The sequence below is a fragment of the Hyla sarda genome, chromosome 6 (assembly GCF_029499605.1).
Source record: "Hyla sarda isolate aHylSar1 chromosome 6, aHylSar1.hap1, whole genome shotgun sequence".
Lineage (NCBI taxonomy): Eukaryota > Metazoa > Chordata > Amphibia > Anura > Hylidae > Hyla > Hyla sarda.
The window spans coordinates 231368114-231391708 of record NC_079194.1 but is presented as its reverse complement, the minus strand read 5'-3'; the positions used below and the strand labels follow the sequence as shown (position 1 = coordinate 231391708).

General features: G+C 40.7%; 1 long non-coding RNA gene across 2 annotated transcripts in view; it reads left to right on the top strand.

Moving 5' to 3' along the window:
- Positions 1-23595, top strand: part of LOC130276806 (uncharacterized) — a 66681-nt gene that overhangs the window by 19550 nt on the left and 23536 nt on the right. For both annotated transcript variants that reach the window (XR_008845252.1, XR_008845251.1), the window contains exon 3: positions 3565-3838. This is a non-coding gene — a long non-coding RNA (uncharacterized LOC130276806). The remainder of the gene's footprint in view (positions 1-3564; positions 3839-23595) is intronic.

Below are 23595 nucleotides of genomic sequence, written 5' to 3'. Positions count from 1 at the left end.
CTCCACCACCTCAGTCAAAGGGAGCTGTGTCATACCCATTTCTGTCGCTCAAGATACTCCTGCTCCTCCTACTTCGAGTCAGTCATTCCGCCAGCAATCCATTGGCGAAGCCATGTCCAAGAGACAACAGTATGTACCCACTCATCCAACGGCGCTGAAGCTGAATGTACTCCTGTCCAAGTTGCTGGTGCTACAGTCTCTCCCTTTTCAAGTAGTGGACTCTGCACCTTTCAGAGAACTGATGGCTTGTGCCGAGCAGAGTTGAAGAGTTCCAAGCCATGATTTCTTTGCGAAAAAGGCAGTACCAGCCCGCAAGAGTAGGGCCTTAAAGGGGAAGTTTTTACCCCACCAGTTACAATGAACCATACTTTGTTCACTTCCACCTTTTTTAGAGGTCTTTGCATCACATCAATACTTGGTGGTGTAGGTGGCACATGGTGTTTTTTCCACACCTTTCCTTTTGTTTAATTTCCCAAAAATTTTGGGTACATATATTTTATCCTAACAATATTATCAAAAGTTAAATTTTATGTAATGCATATACCAATACTTACTTGTGCACACTAACACTTTTACAAAAGAGACCGTTTTCTTCAGCTACTATTCTGATCCTGCCACACATCTGATGCCAAGTTCTATTTTTTTCACCAACATTCATCACCAGGTACTGGCATTGCCACCCACCGCCCCACTATGTCACCGGGTCACTTTCAGGACTCCTGATGCTGCTGATGCCTCCTCCAGACTGTCTCATTCTGCCACCATATGTTCTCATGCTGCTGCCACCTCCATGCTGTCTCATTCTGAAACGATATGGTCTCCTCATGCTTCCGCCACCTCCAGGCTGTGCCATTCAGCCACTATATGGTCTCCTCATGTTGCTGCCAACTCCAGGCTGTCATTCAGTCACTATATGGTCTCCTCATGCTGCCTCCAACTCCAGGCTGTGTCGTTCAGCCACAATATGGTGTGCTCTTGCTGCTGCCAACTCAAGGCTTTGTCATTCTGCCACTATATGGTCTTCTCATGCTGCGCTAATTACAGGCTGTGTCATTCAGCCACTATATGGTCTCCTCATGCTTCCGCCACCTCCAGGCTGTCACTGTACCACCATGTGGTCTCCTCATGCTGCTGGCACATTAAATAAAACATTTTAGGTTCATCTATATGAAATATTCAATTTAAATGTTAAAAAAATATCTTTAATCTTTTTAATTGTGAGCCCCTATGGTCTCACCAGGCTGTTGCCACCTCCAGGCTGGGTCATTCAGCCACTATATGGTCTCCTCATGCTGCCACCACCTCCACGCTGTGTCATTCAGCCGCTATATGGTCTCCTCATACTAATGCCACCTCCAGGCTCTGTCATTGTGCCACTTTGCGACAGTGATTCTAATAGCGACGCCTCTAATCTGCATGTCATACTGAATAACAGTATTATTTTACTAACCCAGTACACACTCTATTCGTGTTACAACACTCTATTCGTGTTAAGGCAAAGTATTCTACACCCCTATTGAGGCTCTCTGTAGGCCAGAAATGGCCGTTTTCAATACAGATTCGCCGCGAATAAATTCGGACCGAACCAAATCTTTTCGGCTGAATCAAATTTTAAAAAAATTCGCTCATCTCTATACAGAATGACAAATCAAGTGAGCAACAGAAAGAAGCTATTTGTGAGAGAAATATAGGTGCTAGGCACATAGAAATTATATATGCATGATCAGGATTAGGCACTGAGTAACACATAACATTTTTTGTAGGATATGACAGGTACTCTTCAAGCAACTTTCTTTATTAAAATTTGTATACCATAGCTCAATTAGAGCTACACAGCAGCTCGATATACGGACACAAGGTGGAGAATCCTTGGCAGGCATAGGTGGTAGATGTAGACATGTAGAAAGCAGAGCACCCCAGTAAACTCTGATCTCCTTTTTTTTTTTTTTTTTTTTTTTCAAGAAGACCATTTTTTTAAATTAATAAATAGGTTAATGAGGGGCCTCAAGTTTTTTTTAAATTTCCATAAAGTTTTTTTAAACATTGTGTGTATGTCTTTATTTTTTTTGTACTATCTTTTCGCAAAGTAGTGGAAGCTGTCTGATAGATGTTGTCCATCAAGCTGACTGGGCAGTAGCAGGTTGGTATGATTATGATGGCAACTTCCTAAATAGATATCCCTTTCCTTCCTGGCAATGTCAGGCTGCAACTGCTTGGTTGGTACCTTGGCCAATTATGGAAAAAAAACTTTATGAAAAAAAAAAGGCGTAGAGTCCTCCCTATTTTCCAGGTGTATGCTTTTATAATGTGTACAGAACCCAAATATTTGGAGGTGTAAGGAGAAAATATATGTTTAAAGAGATATTCTGCCCCTAGACACCCTATCCCCCTATTCAAAAAATGGGGGGGGTTCCAGCCACTGGGCTCACCACATTCTCTGTGCCGGCACTGCGGCGTTCTGAACACGGAAGCTTGGAGCTTCCATTTTCGTAACGTCACAACACGCCCCCTCTATTCATGTCTATGGGAGGGGGCATGATGACTATGTACTAGCTGTCACACCTTGCCCATAGACATGAACGAGGAGGCTTAACAGCTGTGGTCGCCAGTCATCTAGCACAGAGCAGAGTTCGCTTTATTGAAATAAAAAAAACCTTGAGGACCCTCATTAACCTATTTATTATTTGTGCTGTTGGGGTGCTGTTTTTTTGAAAAAAATAAGCTTGGTGTTTTCTATTCTTTTTTTCTTTCTCATCTCAAGTGTGCTCTCTTGTGTTCTTTTATATATTCATACTTTTTTTTCCTTTTGAAATACTTTTATGATGCTACGAACATTTCCAAAATTCCCTGGTGTTTTGTAGAGTTGTTTGTTTTGCTTTTTTAGCAGCATGTGTAATTTTCTGCCTAGTAAAGGATTGCCCAATTTAGTTCCCGTATAAAGTCATACTCTAGAAAACTCATTGCTGTCTGCTCTGTGTCTCTCATCAGTCATCGCTGAGGAAATAACCAGGTTTCTGAGTACCAGAGCATTGAATTACGGCTTAGACTCCCTGCAGAAAACATGCAATATTTATATGCAGTGTGCTTAAAAGGAAGCTGTTTTCTGTAGACGTGTGTCAGGGAAGGAAGGAAATGATGCCAACTCCAGTCTTGCACATTTAAACTATGAATGAAGTAGTATATATAAATATACCACCCTGTACCTCAACACTTTTTGAGAAGAATCCATGGAATCCCATGTTTATATCGTTGGCTGAAAGATTCCTTGTGTGGGAAAAAAGGATGATCCATAAAAAGTAATACACAACTTAATCCATTGCAGCATTCCAAGAAGGTGCTAATGGGACCAAGAATCCGGAACTGCAGAGGTGGATCTTACAGTCAGACTGAGAACACATTTCAAGCCATTAATCTCTTTACCAGAGGATAAGGATTTTTTTTTTAAAGGGAAACTCTGTCCAGAAGTGACATTTTAATATATTTCAATTCTGAATATATTACAATCCATCTTACATGAGTGTGTTAAACTCATGCTTCATCTGATCTGTCTTTTTTTTCTCTTAGGTTGCAGTAACTAAGGCATTACATTGAATTTAGAGGAAAAAGGAGCAGGAACCAAACTGAAAAATTAAAGGGAAGAGAAAGTACAGATCAGCTTTAAGTTCCTGAGCCCCAAACCACTGGTCCTGGGCCTTGGGGGGACTATCATTTCTGCACCCCTGTTACAAATAGCAGAGCTCATCATGAAAGTCTTGTCTTCTCCTTTGCATTAGTTTGCTATGCAATTGTCCCACAGTCGCTCTACTACTTTCAGCAGGTTATCACTGCTAATTTAGAGGTAATTTAGATTAGATTATAAATTCCTTATAGGTTGGATTATCTTGAAAAAAAAACCCTGGCTTTTGCTAGTTAGTGTGAATTATAGTGTATGCTCTTTTTGTTTGTTTCCAATATTCCTTGGGTGTTCTCTATTGCCCAGGTTTAAACTAGTTCCTGGTTTTGAGTTCTTAGTTCATCCTTATGAAGTCTGAACTTTGAAGTTGCTTTTGCCTAAGGCTGGATTCCCATTACGTTTTCCCCCATACGGCAGCGCATACGGCAGGGGAGAGCTAAAGACTTGCGCTCCCGTATGCCTTTCTGTGCGCACCCGTATGTAATTCATTTCAATGAGCCGACCGCATTGAAACGTACAGTCCGGTCGGCTCATTTTTGCCCCGTATGCGCTTTTCCCCCGCACCTAAAACCGTGGTCAACCACGGTTTTAGGTCCAGTTGTAAAAGCGCATATGGGGCAAAAATGAGCCGACCGGACCAAACATTTCACTGCGGTCGGCTCATTGAAACAGTCCTCAAAAGCTATAAAGACCTGACTGATGAGATTATGGAAATACAAATAGTGTTGCTTAAAATAATATATAGGTTTATTACATATAAACAATAAGGTAGGCAATAAAGGTATATATTCGAGTTTTGACCACAGGGCCTAACGAGGTTTGATTAAAATGAGTAAAATATTAACAATAGATATTATCCCCTATGTATGATCAAAAAGGTTAAAAATAAACATGTATTAGTAATTAAAACACTGGTAATTATCATCTGGCGAAGTATTCCCTACAAGAAGGGATTGATGACTTAACATGAAACAGCGCTGTAAATGAAAAATATATAACACAATTGTACAATACAAATACATAATATTAGATGATGGCTCAGTCAATGTCCTGTGCTAGCATTAGTTATGGAGCGCTAATAGATATCGTGAAACACTAAGTATAGAATCTCAGAAGCGCTGTGTTTGTTAGCGCCCACGGGGCTGTCTAATATAAGCGTATGCAGCGCTTAGACTACGTGTCCTGCAAAAGAAAAAATTCTAAATCCTAGTCCGTGTCCTATCAAAGAAAATTCAAGTCCATAGTGCTGGCTGTGCTGCACCACTGTCCTGTGGAAGAAATAGAGTTCCTTTGTATCGATGTGCTGTAGATAATAGAATTGTCACTGTGTAGCATAAACAGTCTCCTGCAGTGATTCCTATGGATAGAAGGGTTGGTACGCAGTACCATTTACCCCTTTGATGATGGTGGTGCACAGTGTCCCCTCCAGCCCTGGGACCGGTCACAAAGGGCGAGCAGACATCCAGAAGGTGCACAGCTGGAATCCTTGGAGTCCACGTGGGGCTGAGCGCGCACTGGGGAAGTGATGTTTTGAGTAGCCCAGATGAGTTGTGAAATCCTAGGTCTGCTGGGGTTTGTAGTAGAAGGGGTGTACCTTGTTGGGGGTACACAAAGAAAGGCTTTACGCATTTCAGGGTGCAATCCTGACCCCTTCATTAGCTAAAGGGGTCAGCTAAGCTACAGCTTAGCATCATTGGAGGGGTAAGGGGTACTGCACACCAACTCTTCTATCCATAGGAATCACTGCAGGAGAATGTTTTTGCTTCGCAGTGACAATTCTATTATCTACAACACAGCAATACAAAAGAACTCAATTTCTTCCATGGACAGCGTCGCAGCGCAGCCAGCGCTACGGACTTGAATTTTCTTTTACAGGACACAGACTAGGATTTTGAATTCTTTCTTTTGCAGGACACGGACTAGGATTTTTAATTTTTTCTTTTGCAGGACACGTAGTCTAAGCGCTGCATTCACTCATATTAGACAGCACTGTATGCGTTCACAAACACAGTGCTTCTGAGATTCTATATTTAGCACTTCACGATATCTATTAGAGCTCCATAACTAATGCTAGCACGGGACATTGACTGAGCCATCATCTCATTTTATGCATTGACAATTGTTTTATATATTTTTCATTTACAGCGCTGTTTCATGTTAAGTCGTCAATCCCTTCTTGTAGGGAATACTTCACAAGATGATAATTACCATTGTGTTCTAACTACTAATAAATGTTTATTTATAACCTTTTGATCATGCATAGGGGATAATATCTATATTTATCTATTTTTTATATTTTACTCATTTTAATCAAACCTTTTTCGACCACAAGGGCCCTGTGGTCAAAACTCGAATATATACAGTATTGCCTACCTTATTGCTTATATGCAATAAACCTATATATTATTTTAAGCAACACTATTTGTATTTCCATAATCTCATTACCCTTGTGGTAAAGACCTGAGTCAGGTCTTTATAGCTTTTCAGGACTGTTTACTTCCTTTTCAATTTATACTAGCTATTACCATTGGCCAATTTCGGTATTGTTGCCCTCTAACAGTTAACCTCGAGCTATTACATTGTGAGCTGTACGAAACCTATTTTGTCTCAGAATATACAGTACATTTCATATAATTTCTTTTTTAAACAAAGGTACCTATTGAGATGGGCATGGAAATTAACTAAGGAAATTACTTGTCCTCCAGTTTGTAATCTTGATCCTCTTTCTTCATAAACATTTGTTCGTAATAGCAATCTCTACTTATGTAGCACCAACAAATTCTGCAGAACTTTGTTATCAGGCACTACAATCAAGTGAAATAAATAAGCAAGATAAAGAGGTCTGTGTCCATAAAAGCTAGCAATCTAAACGGAATGAGAGTAGTGACACAATGAGTATATAGTGCTAATTTTGTCTAGGAGACCATTCCTTGTGTTGACCATACATTATAGAAGTTTAGAAGCAGTGTGAAGTTTAGAAACAGCTAAAGTTAGCAGGGGAGGAGGGTTTAAGAGTGGTATTCAACAGAAATGGGAAGACTAGAGCATGCTAAAAGGAGGTTGACAAATTTGGTCAAATGGGGAATGACAACTGGTTAAATAGCATGGAGAATATGTTAGAGGATGTGATTAAGAAGACAGGTGGTTAGGAAAGCAGAAACTTCTACTTTTGATGAGATTCGGTTATAGAGAAGTTGCAAAAGGATCATGGGGGATTGAAGGCTATCATTTTGGGGAGTTCATTGAATCTCTTGACATCTTTTAATGTAGTCAGTCTTGTAGTTAACATAGGAGGCAAGTTTATGCGTACTGAGATTAGTATTAGGTGACCATGCTACTGAAAATATAAAGTATATTATGTTATGTAGCACTTCACAGAAAAAGTTTGTATTAGCAGAAGTCAGTATTTGAGTTAGAATCCCTCCACTGGTGCTCAGCAGACTTATAGCATCTTTGCAAATAGCAGGTTTGGTCTGTGTATCAAGGTTGCCATGTATAATACCTGCAGTAATGGAGAGTACTCGCAATCCAAAGTAAATTGGTGGAAGGTTTTTGTTAACTGTCTATATGAAGTAAAAATTTAACGCCACACACAACAACTTACCTGTTTTTCTCATTTGCTTTTAGTGAAATTCTTGCATGTATTCACAATTTCTTAAGCCAGTATTGCTAAAAAGTAGAAAATACTAAATTAAAATAAATCACCCGAGGTGCACCTTCGCGGACATGCTAGACACTCTTCAAGCTGTCGGAAATATTCAGCCCATGTCCGGGCTCCCTTCAGCTACAAATCCTTCCTCTGACGGAGGGGAACAGAGTGGAGCTTGCTTCAACACTTACGACGTTTCGGAGACCACGCCTCCTTTTTCAAGTATCCCTACTGTGCTCCCATCACCACATTGAATAGGTATGTTACTCTCGCGAGAACTCATTTCTAAAAATGAGAATAACAGCATTAAAATCCTCTAATAATAATACAAACAGGGGTCTGATTTTAAATATAAAGGACTAGGAACAGCATCCAGATGTCATGTCTACATGTCTACTTAAAGCTGACCCTAAGTTTAGCAAAGTGTTTGGCAAAACTCCCCGTTTCACATATAAGAAAGGGAAATCACTGGTATATAGTTTAGTGAGAGCAGATATCAGAAAAAATCTAAACAAACTTTTCTGCAGTCTAAAAATAAGATACCTTTGCATGCTTGTCATGTTCGAACTGTTCCAGTATTATTAAAAGCGATCACATAGTCCATCCACTGTATGGAACTATGTTCCCTATTAGAGGATGGTACAGTTGTGAAACAAAGCAAGTGGTATATTTGCTAAAATGCCCTTGTGGCAGAATCAATGTAGGTCAAACAATGCGAAGTGTTAAATTCCGGATTGCTGAACATCGTTGAGTAATCCAAATGCACTTGCCAAAATGCTTACAGACGAAACTAATAAATATGGAGAAACGGGAGTTGCCAGGCACTTTGTGGAACAGAAACATAGGGTGAGTTACGTTGGATGGTAGTAGAAGAGGTACAAGGTGCGACAGAAAAGCAAGTAAGAAAAAGATTGTTACAATGTGAAGTGTATTGGATTGAGACACTAAATTCGTTAAATTATAACGGTTTAAATGAGTCTTGTAATTTTGGAGTTTACCTGTGAGATGACATCTTGAAGCTGTTCCTAGTCCTATATATTTAAAATCTGACCCCTATTTGTATTATTATTATTATAGGATTTTAATGCTGTTATTCTCGTTTTTAGAAATGAGTTCTTGCGAGAGTAACGTACCTATTTAATGTGGTGATGGGAGCATGGTAGGTATACTTGAAAAAGGAGGCGTGGTCACCGAAATGTCGTAAGTGTCGACGCTAGCTCGACTCTGTTCCCATTCGTGAGAGGAAGCATTTCCAGCTGAAGGGAGCCCGGACATGGGCTGAATATTTCCTACAGCTTGAAGAGTGTCTAGCATGTCCGCGAAGGTGCACCTTGGGTGATTTATTTGAATTGTGTATTTTTTACTTTTTTGCAATACTGGCTTAAGAAATTGTGAATACATGCAAGAATTTCACTATAAGCAAATGAGAAAAACTAGATGATTTAACCCTTACTCACCCCCATTTGCCAGGGGCAGGGTTTATGTTTAAAGTCCCATACAAGTCAATGAGAAATATATGTTACTGTATAACTTCCAAACTGCTGGAGATATTTTGATAATACTTGGTCACATGTTACTTATATGTCCACTTAAAATATAGGATAGTTAATTTAACCCTTAACTATCCCCATTTGTGAGTGTCAGGGTTTTTGTTTAAAGCCTCATGCAAATCAATGGGAAATGTATGTTCCCACATAACTTCCATATGGCTGGAGATATTTCAATACCTGGTACACATATTACGGGTCGGGATATGAGGACGGGATAGGAGGATGGGCTAGGAGGACGAGCTAGGAGGACGAGCTAGGAGGTCGGGCTAGGAGGTCGGGCTAGGAGGTCGGGATATGAGGTCGAGATATGAGGTCGAGATAGGAGAACGGGATAGGAGGATGGGCTAGGAGGACAGGATAGGAGGTCCGGATAGGAGGATGGGATAGGAGGACGTGATAGGAGGTCGAGATAGTAGGTCGAGATAGTAGGTCGAGATAGGAGGACGGGATAGGAGGTCGAGATAGGAGGACGAGATATGAGGACGGGATAGGATGATGGGATAGGAGGTCGGAATAGGAGGTCGAGATAGGAGGTCGAGATAGGAGGATGGGATATGAGGACGGGATAGGAGGTCAGGATAGGAGGTCGGCATAGGAGGAAGGGATATGAGGTCGAGATATGATGACGGGATAGGAGGTAGGGATATAAGGACAGGATATGGGGTTGGGATATGACAACAATATATGAGGACGGGATATGAAATCAAAAGCTTCCTCCTTTGTTTATTTTCCTCCTCAACAAGCAAACAAGGAAAAACTGGGCAACGCTGGTATTAAGCTAGTATATATATATATAAAACTCAATGTGTGTGTGTATGTGTGTATATATGTGTGTATGTTCCAGCATCACATCCAAACGGATAAAGATATTAACATGAAACTTGGCACACATGTTACTTATATGTCAACAACAAACATAGGATAGGTAATTTAACCCTTTCCCTCCCCCATTTGCCAGGGTCGGCGTTTTTGTTTAAAGTCCCTTACAAGTCTATGGGAAATATGTTACTGCATAACTTCCAAATGGCTGGAGATATTTCAATAATACTTGTTCACATGTTACTTATATGTCCACTTAAAATATAGGATAGTTAATTTAACCCTTAACTACCCCTATTTGTGAGTGTCGGGGTTTTTGATTAAAGTCCCATGCTAATCAATGGGAAATGTATGTTCCCACATAACTTCCGTACGGCTGGAGATATTTCATATATTCATATATTGTGGTTATCACGCCACCTCCTGTAGACTTGCATTGAGGGGGGGCGTGACATCATGAGGGGGCGTGGCCGACCCCCGCAGAGTGCACACAGCATTTGGACCTAAATGTTCCGAATGCTGGCCAGTGGAGTATTAAGCATTTTGAAGTAAAGTGCATATGGGCTAAATGTGTAAGAAGTGGGGAGGAATTAGTTTATATGAATAAGGTGTACAACCGGAAGGGAATATGTGGTTTTATGGAGGGATTAAAAAAATTCTGACATACATATTACTGGCTAGTTAATTTTCAGCTGGAGTTCAAGTAGATGGCTGTATCTGTCAGTTTACTTTAAGGGGTACTCCCATGGGAAACTTTTTTTTTTTTTAAATCAACTGGTGCCAGAAAGTTAAACAGATTTGTAAATCTCTTCTATAAAAAAAAATTGTAATCCTTCCAGTACTTTTTAGGGGCTGTATACTGAAAAAAAATCCAAAAAGAAATGCATTTCCTCTGATGTCATGACCACAGTGCTCTCTGTTGATCTCTGCTGTCCATTTTAGGAACTGTCCTATGGCGATTTTCTGCTGCTCTGGACAGTTCCTAAAATGGACAGCAGAGGTCAGCAGAGAGCACTGTGGTCATGACATCAGAGGAAATGCATTTCTTTTTTGGATTTCTCTTTAGTATACAGCCCCTAAAAAGTACTGGAAGTGATTTACATACAAATCTGTTTAACTTTCTGGCACCAGTTGATTTAAAAAAAAAAAAAAAAAAAAGTTTTCCACGGGAGTACCCCTTTAAATAAAAATTACCATGGGTCTTAATTTTTCCTGTCTTGTTGCTTTCTTTTTGATGTTGGAAGCAGATGTCAGAAACTAGAAAATAGCCAATTCTTTAGGCATTGAGAATTTCAGACAACTCCTGTACACTGGAGCCTTAGAGGCATATGGATGACACAGAGGGTGGTCTTTTTGCATGAGACTCTCCTTCTATTATTTAAAGAGCACAGGTGATTAAAAAATCCCTGCAGGTCCAGTCAGTTGACTGTCAAGGGTTTCAAAAGTCTGATCCATGGTGATCAGCTCATCCCTGGGGCAGTTTCTTTTAAAAAGAGGCTCATATAGGATCTCAATAAGCACAAGGACATATGTCAACAGATAAGGTTATCTAAAGCTACTAAAGTGTTAGAAAGAAAATGACCAAATCGGGGTATTTTTGGCAGCTGAAAAGGTACTGAGATTCTCTTTTGTGTGATGTAGTCACAGTCATTTGGCCGAGAAGGGGCTGGATCAGAAGAAAGTGATACCATGACATCAGGTGCAGGGCATGTGTATGGCTAATCACTCTACACATGTCTTCAGAGCCTGTTATGATAGACCATGGCTGCAATTAATGTTTTGCACTTGAGTATAACCCTTGTGGATGAGGTCGAGCGTGATGAGGAGATTAGGCCTAGGCACTAGGCCTCATTAGAGAAGCCTTGGAAGTTCCGTGCAATTTCCTTAAGATTAAGATGTACTTGAAAACAAGACAGGTGCAAATATTTCTTGTGGATAACTCTTAATTATGAGCTCACCATAACTGTTACAGGCATTAAAGGGACAGGAACCGGCAAGTATCTGTAGAACAGTAATGTTTGATAAATAGTGGAGCAGTTCAAATTACGTACATTAACATTAAAGTGGTTGTAGCATTTATGCCATAAATATGTAATATAAATGTCCTATTATTAATGTACTACTTGTCTGTGCTCCTTTGATTTCCTTTAAGTTGAACAAACATTGTAACATGTAGTTATTTGTTTGTACCTAGGAGCATGATACCATGGTGGAATACTTTTTACCAATGATTACTTTTCATTTGTCCAGTACGGCATTTTATTGTTATTCACTGTGTTTCTGCTCTATAATGCACTGTGTATCTCTATAATTAATGGGAGGTGGCATTAAGGTTGTTGCAGATGCTAAATCGTGTATTGGTGCCTTTGGTTATCATGCTGCCTTTCACGTACCAGTGTTACATCTTGGCACAAATGCATTACCATCCCTTCTTATTGCAAAATTCCTTGAGGAACTAATTTTGGTCACATTGGAAGTGATTTGGAAGTAAATAAAAGGTAAATGGGAAGTATATTGGCAAATACCATGTCCTCCCTATATCTAAATTTAATTCTTCCTAAAACTAAACCTCTTGTATTTTCTTCATCAACTAATGTACTTAAACCTTCAATGCCTTTCACGGTTTTGTCACCTGAACCAGAAAACCATCTCTAAAATGAACACATTTCTTACTATTGAAACAGCTAAAAACCTCAATGTTGCTTTGATTCATTCTCACATTGACTATTGTTTGTAACTATTTACTAATAGGCTTTCCCTTCTCTAAACTCTACCCTCTCCATTACATCCAAAATGCAGCAGCCAGACTTATTTTCTCCAGCTGTTACACTGATGCCCCCCCCACCCCCACCCCGTGTCAGTCACAACAGTGGTTACCCATTCAGTCCAGAATAAAGTACTAAATCCTCACTCTTACCCACAAAGCTCTCCACAGTGCTGCACCTCCTCTTTCCTCATCTCTGTTTGCCATCGTACACATGCTCTCCACTCTGCTAATGATCTAAAACTACCGTAACATCTTTTATGATTCAAGCCTCTCACTCCTGTCACCAAGACTTTGCTTGTACTGCATCATTTCTTTGGAATACAATACCCCCAAACCCTCTTACCCAACATCTACAGTTTTAAACATGCCCTAAAGACACATCTCTTTAAGAAAGCCTATAACATTTCTTTACCATTGTTCTTGGATACATCAAAAGTGCCATATTTGACAGTTCTCCACAACTCCACCCTCTCCCCCCTTGCTCTATGAACTTTAGACATTCAGAGATTGGCTGGTGACTGGATCACCCACCTTTATGTAATCTACCCTATTAAAAAAAAAAAAAAGTGGGTAAACTATTGTATCAATTTGTATACCTTTCCTCATAGTCTGTAAACTCTCGCAAGCAGGGCCATCACTGCTCTTGTTTGAACATTTAGTGTGTAATATTGTAATGTCTCATATTTGTCTTTATTTGTCCGTAAAGTGCTGTGTTGGTGTTATATCTGTTACGCCGAGCGCTCCGGTCCCTGCTCCTCCCTGAAGCGCTCGCGGCGTTCGTCTCTGTGCAGCGCCCCGGTCAGACCCGCTGACCGGGAGTGCTGCACTGGTGTCACCGGCGGGGATGCGATCCGCGTAGCGGGACGCGCCCACCTGCGGGTCGCATCACAATCTCCTCACCTGCCCCGTCCTCTGGCTGTTCAGTCCCGGCGCGCGCGGCCCTGCTCTCTAGGGCGCGCGCTGGCTCTCTGAGATTTAAAGGGCCAGTGCACCATTAATAGTTGCCTGGCCCATTCAGTACCTGCACCTGTGCTATGTATACATAAACCTACTTCCCCTTCCTGTCCTTGCCGGATCTTGTTGCCTTGTGCCCTGTGAAAGCGTTTAGTGTGTTCCCAAGCCTGTGTACCCAGACCTTCTGCTGTTGCCCCTGACTACGACTCTTGCTGCCTGCCCTGACCTTCTGCTACGTCCGACATTGCTCTTGCCTTGTCCCTGTGTACCGCTCCTGTCTCAGCTGTCAGCTTGGGTTGAGTCGCTATCGGGTGGAACGACCTGGGGGTTACCATCCCGCTTTGCGGCGGGCTCTGGTAAAAACCAGTAACCCCTTAGACTCCGTTCCCCTTTTCAAAATTCTTTAAACAGCTTGCTACAATGCAGCAAATGTTGAATGCTTTTTAACACTAAAATAAAGGTGCATAAAGTATCCCTGCTTGGCTTTCCAAAAATTCTCAATTTTTGGGAGTTACAACAGGATTGGTGACTGTGTTTAAAAATATTAAAGAGAAACGGTAAACAGTGAAGAAATAGCTTGCATTAACGTTAAAAAGTGGAAAAAAATTATCAAAAGTTATCCCTTTTGGGAGTTGCATAATAATAGGATTCCCAAAATAGTGCAGAAGAAATAGCATTTGTATTAACAACTGAAAAAATTATCTCTGTTTTGGGAACATGGGTTGTGTATGTGTAGGCCTGGCTGGTAGCAACAGCAATAATGATGGTGGACTGGTGGTAGTTGTACCCCTTGGACAGCAGACAGTGGTGGACTGGTGGAAGTTGTAGTAGGCAGCAGGCAGTGGTGGACTGGTGGTTGTGTAGTAACCGGCCGGCAGTAATGGACTGGTGGGAGTTGTAGTAGTCAGTAAACAGCAGGCAGTGATGGACTGGTTGGAGTTGTAGTAGCCAGCATACAGCAGATAGTGATGAGCTTGGATGGACATTTCCACCATGCCATGTAACTGTAGTTAATGAGGAATCCACTGATATCTTGCTCAGCATCATATCGTCAGACTCTTCCTTCTCCTGAGAAGACATTGAATTAGTCACCCAGTCCACAGTTCCAAACGCTGAGCAGCGGAGTACCCCTTTAACCCGTAATGACAATTGATGTAAATGTACGTCATGGTGCCGTGGTACTTAACGCACCATGACTTACATTTACGCTCCGCCATAACCGCGAGCATCGGACTGATGCTCGGGTCTTGCGCGGCAGGTCTCGGCTGCTCTCAGCAGCCAGAAACCCACCGATAATGGCGGACATCCGCAATCATGTGGATGTCCGCCATTAACCCCTCTGATGCCGTGATCAATACAGATCAAGGCATCTGCGGCAGTGCGGTACTTTAAATAGATGATTGGATCGCTCGCAGGGCTGCTGCTCATCCAATCATCCATAATGGCAGATGGAGGTCCCCTCACCTGCCTCCGTCTATCTCCAGGGGTCTTCTGCTCTGGTCTGAGATCGAGCAGACCAGAGCAGAAGATGACCGAAAATACTGATCAGTGCTATGCTCTATGCATAAGAAAGCCTCCAAACCACTCAGGGACTCATCAGGCGCAGATAAGGAGATAGCAGTACCGCTAGTAGGGCAGTATAGGATGCAGGCATCATAAGAACCTGAGGAAGACGCCTGTTCTGGCGTTGAAACACGTTGTTCTTAATAAATCATTATTTACCGCATCCTATACTTCCCTACTAGCGGTACTGCTATCTCCTTATCTGCGCCTGATGAGTCCCTGAGTGGTTTGGAGGCTTTCTTGTGCACTGTCGGACACCAGTTTCCTGGTGGATGGGATTGGCTGCATTTTGGAGCTTCATTGTACACTCTCACCAGTGTTGTGCCTGTTTTACAGCACAACCATCTAGGTAAGCGCTTCCAATAATTACATTGTGGAACCTTACCATCTTTTATTGCACTACGGAGCGCCCTTTGTGTTTCTTTTTTTTTTTGTATGCTCTATGCATAGCACTGAACAGTATTGGCAATCAAATGATTGCTATAAATAGTCCCCTATGGGGACTATTAAAGTGTAAAACAAAAGGTAAAAAGATGTAAAAAATGTTTTTAAATAAAATCCCCTCCCCAATAAAAATGTAAATCATCCATTTTTCCCATTTTACCGCCAAAAAATGGGAAAAACTGAAAAATTCATAAACATATTCGGTATCGCCGTGTGCTAAAAGTCTGAACTATCAAAATTTATTGTTAATCATCCCTTACAGTGAACGGCGTAAACGTTAAAAAATAAAAAAGTCCAAAATTGCTGCTTTTTTGTCACTTTGTATTTACATTTTTTTAATAAAAAATGTATTAAAAGTAAAACCTAAGCAAACTTGGTACCGATAAAAACTACAGATCATGGTGCAAAAAATGAGCCCTCATACTGCCCCGTATATGGAAAAATGAGAAAGTTATAGGTGGTCAGAATAGGGCAATTTCAAACATGCAAATTTTGTTAAAATAGTTTGACATTTTTTAAAGCGGTACAATTATAGAAAAGCATATGACGGGTATAATTTTAATCATTTTTACCGTAAAGTATACAGCATGAAAACAAAACCTTCCAAAATTTGCTAAATTGCGGTTTTCTTTTCAATTTTACCACATAAATATAATTTTTTTTGTTGGGCCATACATTTTATGGTAAAATAAGTGATGTCATTACAAAGTAAAATTTGTGACGCAAAAAAGAAGCCCTCATGTGGATCTGTGAATGGAAATATAAAAGAGTTATGATTTTTAGAAGGCGAGGAGGAAAAAATTAAAATACAAAAATAAAATTGGCCTGGTCCTTAACGACGCAGGACGTATATTTACGTCCTCTGCCGGCTCCCGCGATATGCCGCGGGGTGACACGGTGTCCCCGCATCATATCGGGTCGGCTAATACAGGACATCACCGATTGCGGTGATGCCCTGTATTAACACTTCAGACGCGGCGATCAAAGCTGACCGCCGCGTCTGAAGTGAAAGTATCCCGGCTGCTCAGTCGGGCTGTTCGGGATCGCCGCGGTGAAATCGCGGCGTCCCGAACAGCTTACAGGACACCGGGAGGGCCCTTACCTGCCTTCTCGGTGTCCGATCGACGAATGAGATCCAGGCAGGAGCAGTCAAGTGCCGATAACACTGATCACAGGCGTGTTAATACACGCCAGTGATCAGCATGAGAGATCAGTGTGTGCAGTGTTATAGGACCCTATGGGAGCTAGAACACTGCAAAAAAAAAAGTGTTAATAAAGGTCATTTAACCCCTTCCCTATTGAATCACCCCCCCCCCCTTTTCCCATAAAAAAAATAAAACAGTGTAAATAAAAAAAAAATAAACATATGTGGTATCGCCGCGTGCGTAAATGTCGAAACTATAAAAATATATAATTAATTAAACCGCACCGTCAATGGCGTACGGGCAAAAAAAATTCCAAAGTCCAAAAAAGCGTATTTTTGGTCAATTTTATACCATTAAAAAATGAATAAAAAGTGATCAAAAAGTCCGATCAAAACAAAAATTGTACCGAGAAAAACTTCAGATCATGGCACAAAAAATGAGTCCTCATACCGCCCTGTACGTGGTTGACCACAGTTTTAGGTCCGGTTGTAAAAGCGCATACGGCGCAAAAATGAGCCGACCGGACCGAACGTTTCACTCCGGTCGGCTCATTGAAATGAATGACATACGGGAGCGCATACGGTAACATACGGGAGCGCGAGCTTTTAGCTCCCCCCTGCCGTATGCGCTCCCGTATGGGAGAAAACGTAGTGTGAACCCACCCTAATAGGGGTCAGAAATGACATTTTTAAACGTATACATTTTCCTGCATGTAGTTATGATTTTTTCCAGAAGTACGACAAAATCAAACCTATATAAGTAGGGGATCATTGTAATCGTATAGACCTACAGAATAAAGATAAGGTGTCATTTTTACCGAAATATGCACTGCGTAGAAATGGAAGCCCCCAAAAGTTACAAAATGGCATTTTTCTTCGATTTTGTCGCACAAGGATTTTTTTTCCCGTTTCGCCGTGAATTTTTGGGTAAAATGACTAATGTCACTGCAAAGTAGAATTGATGACGCAAAAAAATAAGCCATAATATGGATTTTTAGGTGGAAAATTGAAAGGGTTATGATTTTTAAAAGGTAAGGAGGAAAAAACAAAAGTGCAAAAACTGAAAAACCCTGAGTCCTTAAGGGGTTAAGGCCAAAATGGGCCTGGTCCTTAAGGGGTTAAAGGGAACCTATAAAACTTAGCTTTTAATGTACATATATATAAAAATTTACAAAAGGTGGTATAAAAAAAATACAAAGACTATATATGTGATATCAAAAATATAAAATATCTTGGATGATCGCCATCAGTTCACATAATCCCATCACAAGTGTCACCACTCAGAATGGGGATCCGTTATTGTTGCGTTTCGATGGGATTCCCTCGTTTACACAAGTTTGTTTTAACATCCCACTTCTGGACAAACCCTTTAATTTTAATATTAAAATTATGATATTTTTATTTATTTTTATTTATAAACAGATCAGTAAAAGCAACTTCAGTAGTTGCCGCCGCTCTGATCCCTAAACTATGAGTATGTGACATTTTGTTGTACAACTATTATGGCTGTATTATCCTTAATATAGTGGCGATGTGTTCGGCAATTCCATATAATTGTCTGGTTCTCCTAAGACCTGTCACTTAAATGCTCCTGTCCTGTGTAATGAAAACATGATTGAAACAGCTGCACTACAATTTTCTGTGTGAACTTTCATCTACAAAGGAGAAAGAACAAGTGTCAGATGGTCTAAGTGCTAAGAAACGGGGCAAATGGCCTGATCTAAGTGATTTATGTTTGCCGGGAACATATAAAGGGTGAAGTATTAGGAGTACAGAGATTTTCTCATCTGCGGTTTACAAGTTTTCATCGTGTTTTATATGAAGACAGCTTCAGTGGCTTCTGATCTTGCAGTCATTTTTCTTATGGGTCATTTACTCGCTCTGGTTAGCCGGGAATAGTCCCTCATGCAATAAGCAGACATACTATTACACACATGTGATGTCATTACGTGTCTCAGGAGGTTTCTGTGCTGCCTATAGAAGTACTAATCAGGAAATCATGATTTAGTGATTAGCTGCTATGGTCCCTCTATTTGGTGTCCACAGAAATGGAAAAAAAATGATGACTATTTTATAGGATTTAAAAATAATAGCATTTACAGATCTGAAGCATGTGAAATATGCAAAATATCATAGATATTGAAAATAATACTAGTTATATCATGTTCTGCAGTAGTGTATTATCACCTGGACTGTTTACAAAAACCAAAATTAGTTTGGGTGCTTTCCAATATTTTCTCAAAAAAATAAATAAAATATATCTCCTATATAATGCCACCACATAGTGCCAAAAATATACAGCCCACATGATAAAATGACACTAAGCACTGTTCTATGCCCGTATATACTCGAGTATAAGCCGAGTTTTTCAGCACGATTTTTCGTGCTGAAAACGCCACCCCTCGGCTTATACTCGAGTGAACTCTCCGCCTGTCAATCCCTTCTCAGTGGTCTTCATCCTGTGGGCCTCCAGATGTTGCAAAACTACAACTCCCAGCATGCCCGGACAGCCATAGGTGACTCACAGGGACGTCCGTCCCTGCGCATGAACGTCCCTTTGCGTCATCGTCTAGGCAACGTCACTAGCGGTGATGATGAAGGGGGGGGGGGGGGGGAGATGATGACAGGGTAATGATGACAGGTGGTGATGATGACAGGCGGTGATGATGAAGGTGTTGGATAATGAAGGGGGATGATGACAGGGTGATGATGACAGGGGTGTTAATGACGGGGGTCTTGATGATGACAGGGGGGGATGATGACATGGGGGGATGATGTATTTCCCACCCTAGGCTTATAGTTGAGTCAATAACTTTTCCTGGGTTTTTGGGGTGAAATTAGGGGCCTTGGCACTATGTAATATCCATAAAAAAAAAACTCCCCTTACGAGCACACATAATGCTGTTGTACATAGTAATTCACTTATAATACTGTAATTAAATTCCAAAATAATATTACCATACACCCACAAAATATTCGGGGTAGATTTAGTTTGCCCCTGGGCTTCTCTTTATCAGGTGCTCCCTAATAAACGGGTCCTGGGCAATTTCCCAGTTTACCGGTGTCTGACTATCATAAAAATTCAACTGTGCATACGATGTAAAAAGTAAACCAAGCTGAAACATATAGCTATCTGCTTGGAGATAGCAAAACCCACCCAGACTATGGAATTCGACAATTAAACACTGTGCTAGAGGACAGCCTGTAATAGTTAGATAAATACAATTTTTATGTATTTATTTTATGTTTTTCATATTTTGTGGCATGAATATAGGCAAAAGTAATTTTAGTCAGTTTTCGTTTTTTTAACTGATAATCTTTCACACTGAATGACCTTAATTAATTCTTCAGGTTAAAGGAGTACTCCAGTGGAATTTTTTTATTTTTCCTTTGTGCTCAGGCTGCAAATAGTAAACAAACAAACTTTAACCCACCTTACGACATTCCCCTGGTGTGCCGACATCAATGTCCCCTCCCTCCTCCGGTCCTGGTCTTTTTGCTGGTCTGCTTCACACTGCATTCTTATCGCCGGCCACAGCAATATCCCACATCGGCCGGTGATAGGCCAAGCACAGTGTCATGTAACAGGCCTGGGCAGCAGGAAGAAGGCTGGACATTGCTGCGGCCACCGATATGATGAGCACAGTGTGACGCATCAGGTTCCATGATACGGAAGAAGACCAAGACTGGAGGCTGTGCATCTACGATAGGTGCGTAAAATTTTTTTTTATTACTTTTTGCAGCCCGGGCACAGAGGAAAAATAAAAAAAAATCCACTGGAGTACTCCTTTAATATGGTTGTGTGAATACCTGATATTAAGTATAATTTTTTATGTAACATATGCACAAATGTACTATACTAAATAATTCAATTTTTTCATTATTATTACATTTTATTACAATTGTTTTAAAACCCAATAAGGTGAATCTGTCAGCTTTCTGTACTGTTAACAGCTGCAGATAATGTTTAATAGCTGATAGTGTATAGAAGTAAACTTTACCTTTTTCTGGAGTTGTGGTGTTTGCCAAATCTATAAAATTACCTTTTTATTTCTAAGCCAAGTGTCAAGTAGGTGGAGCCTGGCTACTCAAGTGCTACAGCCTGCTATGTCTCCTCCCATGTCTTCACCTCCTAACTGCCTGATCTCAGAGCTCTTTATTAGTGAACAAAGGTCTGGAAGATGTGAGCTAGCAAGGCTGCGTGCCAAGCTGTGGAACCTAAAGTGGAACTCTGGTACTTTACAACCTATCCTCTATTCACATAATAGGGGATAAGTATGACCGCTGGGAACCTCCTTATCCAGCGCCTCGGCTCTTCCCATGCACGGAACAACTACTGCTCTGTGCACTGAGCGGTGATGGAGCAGTGGTCGACAAGCCCCCTTTATGTGACTCCATGAGTTGAAGATACAGCGGTCGTGTATCTTTGGCTCTTCCATAGAGATACTTGGAGGGGGTGTGTTGACTACCACTTTGTGTGGTGGTTTACACACCTCTGTGCACAGAACGGTTGTTGCTCCGTGCATGGGGAGAGCCAGGACACCGGGCAGGAGATCGAGGCAGTCCCAGCAGTTGGACCCCAGCGATCAAACATTTATCCCCTATCCATAGGATCCATAGATCCATAGATATGATTTAAAGTACTGGAGTTCTCCTTTAAAGAGCCTTGCTCCACCTCCTTGACTGAGAAAGAAAAAGCCAATATTATACATTGTCCAAAAAGCCAATATTATACATTTTGCAACCACCATCAGCTTCAGGTACAGTTTTCTTTTGTACCCTAACAACTATCCAATGGTTACTGCAGAAAATAGAGGTGACTGATTCACTTTAAGGGGATACTATTTAACACCTTTATTTTAATGATTTGTGTCACAGGCTATTGCACTTAGTGTGCTCTAACACACAGCTAGCACTTAGTGTGCTCTAACAGTAGGCTAAGTAAAAGTAAACAGACATTCCGGGGGTCCTTTATAAGTCCTCAAAACTGAATACATGGGCCCCCCTGTTTTATACATTTATATATACATTTTAAATTGGAAAAACATAACAAAAACGATGTCAATTTGGTGTGACTGTAACCTTACTGAGCCACAGAATAAAGTTAACATGTCAATTGTGGCGCATAATGAACTCTGTGAAATAAAATCCAAAAAGCAATGGCAGAATTTTTTGTTTCATTAATGCACTCCACAAATATTTTTATTAAAGTTTCTCAACACATTGCATGGTTCAATAAATGATGCTGACCCCCTCCCTCCCCCCCCAAAAAAAATATAATAATAAATGCGGTGGCTCTTGGAAGGCTGGGATGAGAAACAGAACCATCATATTGTAGATTATGTTATTATTTAGTAACAGGGAAATGATAATAGACAATTGTTGCTGTAAAGCCGTGAATCTGTATGTGTCTATTTTGTATGTGAACTTTTCTGTTAAGTTTACTTTACATTTCCCTATATTTTATTGCAGGGAGTACATTAATATTCGCCTCTTGGTTGCAGAAGCTCACAGATCTCACACATACAATGAACCTGTGCAGAGAATGCAAATTCTTTAGGGTAAATACCTTGAGCCTAGCTGTTTAAAAGACATTTATGGAAATCAGAATAAACTCAACCTATAAATAGAGTATATATATTCCTTTAAAGGAGGGTATGGGAAGCTGTCCAGATCTCTTCTGAGGTCATTGGACTATTTGTTCAGTTTCATAACTTCTAAGTGTCTGGTTCATGCATGCCTGAGATCTGTTCTTCCAAATCTCTGACTAAAGTCTCAATAATTCTTTATGGAATGACACAGTAATAGAAAAATGCAGTGATAGTATAGGTAGGAAGTGAAGCTGGCAGTGCTCCAGAAATGTCATAGAAATGACTGGAAGCTGAGTGTCCTAGACAGATAAATTGAGTGTGAATATGCCAAGGAATGTTCTTTAACCCCTTAAGGACCAAGCGTTTTCCGTTTTTGCACTTTCGTTTTTTCCTCCTTACCTTTTAAAAATCTTAACCCTTTAAATTTTGCAGCTTAAAATCCATATGATGGCTTTTTTTTTGCTCCACCAATTATACTTTGTAATGACATTAGTCATTTTACCCAAAAATCTATGGCGAAATGAAAAAACAAATAATTGTGCTACAAAATTGAAGAAAACCAATTTACACCATTTTGTAAATTAGGGGGCTTCCGTTTCTATGTAGTAAATTTTTTTGTAAAAATGTTACCTTATCTTTATTCTGTAGGTCCATACAATTAAATTGATACCCTACTTATATAGGTTTGATTTTTTTTGTAGTTCTGCAAAAAATCATAATGACATGCAGGAAAATTAATGTAACACTCACGTTTCTAAAGACAGGAACTCCAGTGGATGTGGTTCCGCTGGACCTGTGTGGCAGAAGACTCGGACCATACCAGGGAGCGAAGTCTAAGGTGCCGCTGGTTTTCACCAGAGCCCGCCGCAAAGCGGGATGGACTTGCTGTGGCAGGTGGCACCCAGGTCGCTACCCCTGGCATGGCTCAACCACACAGGCGGCTGAGGAGATGTGAGGCACAGGAGGGATAAGGCAGCTCATAGTCAGGATAGCAGAAGGTCAAGGCAGGCGGCACAGTAGTGTAGTCTGGACATAGCAGGAGATCAGTAGACAGGCGGCAGAGGAGCAAGGCCAAGTCACAGAGCAAAGGATCAGATACACGGCAAGACAATACTCAGGAATTCTTTCTCTCAGGCACAAGGCAACAAAGATCCGGCAGGGAAGTGAGGAGGGTGGAGGAATTTATCAATGAGCCACAGGTGAATTACACTAATGAGCGCACTGGCCCATTAAATCTTAAAGCTCCGGTGCGCCCGTAATAATTTAACAATATGTTTAACAATGTCCTTTTCTGACCCCTATAACTTTTTTTTTTGCATACAGGACAGTATGAGGGCTCATATTTTGCGCCATGATCTGAAGTTTTTATTGGTACCAAGTTTGCTTAGGTTTTACTTTTTATTAATTTTTTTTAAAATAAAATGTGACAAAAAAGCAGCAA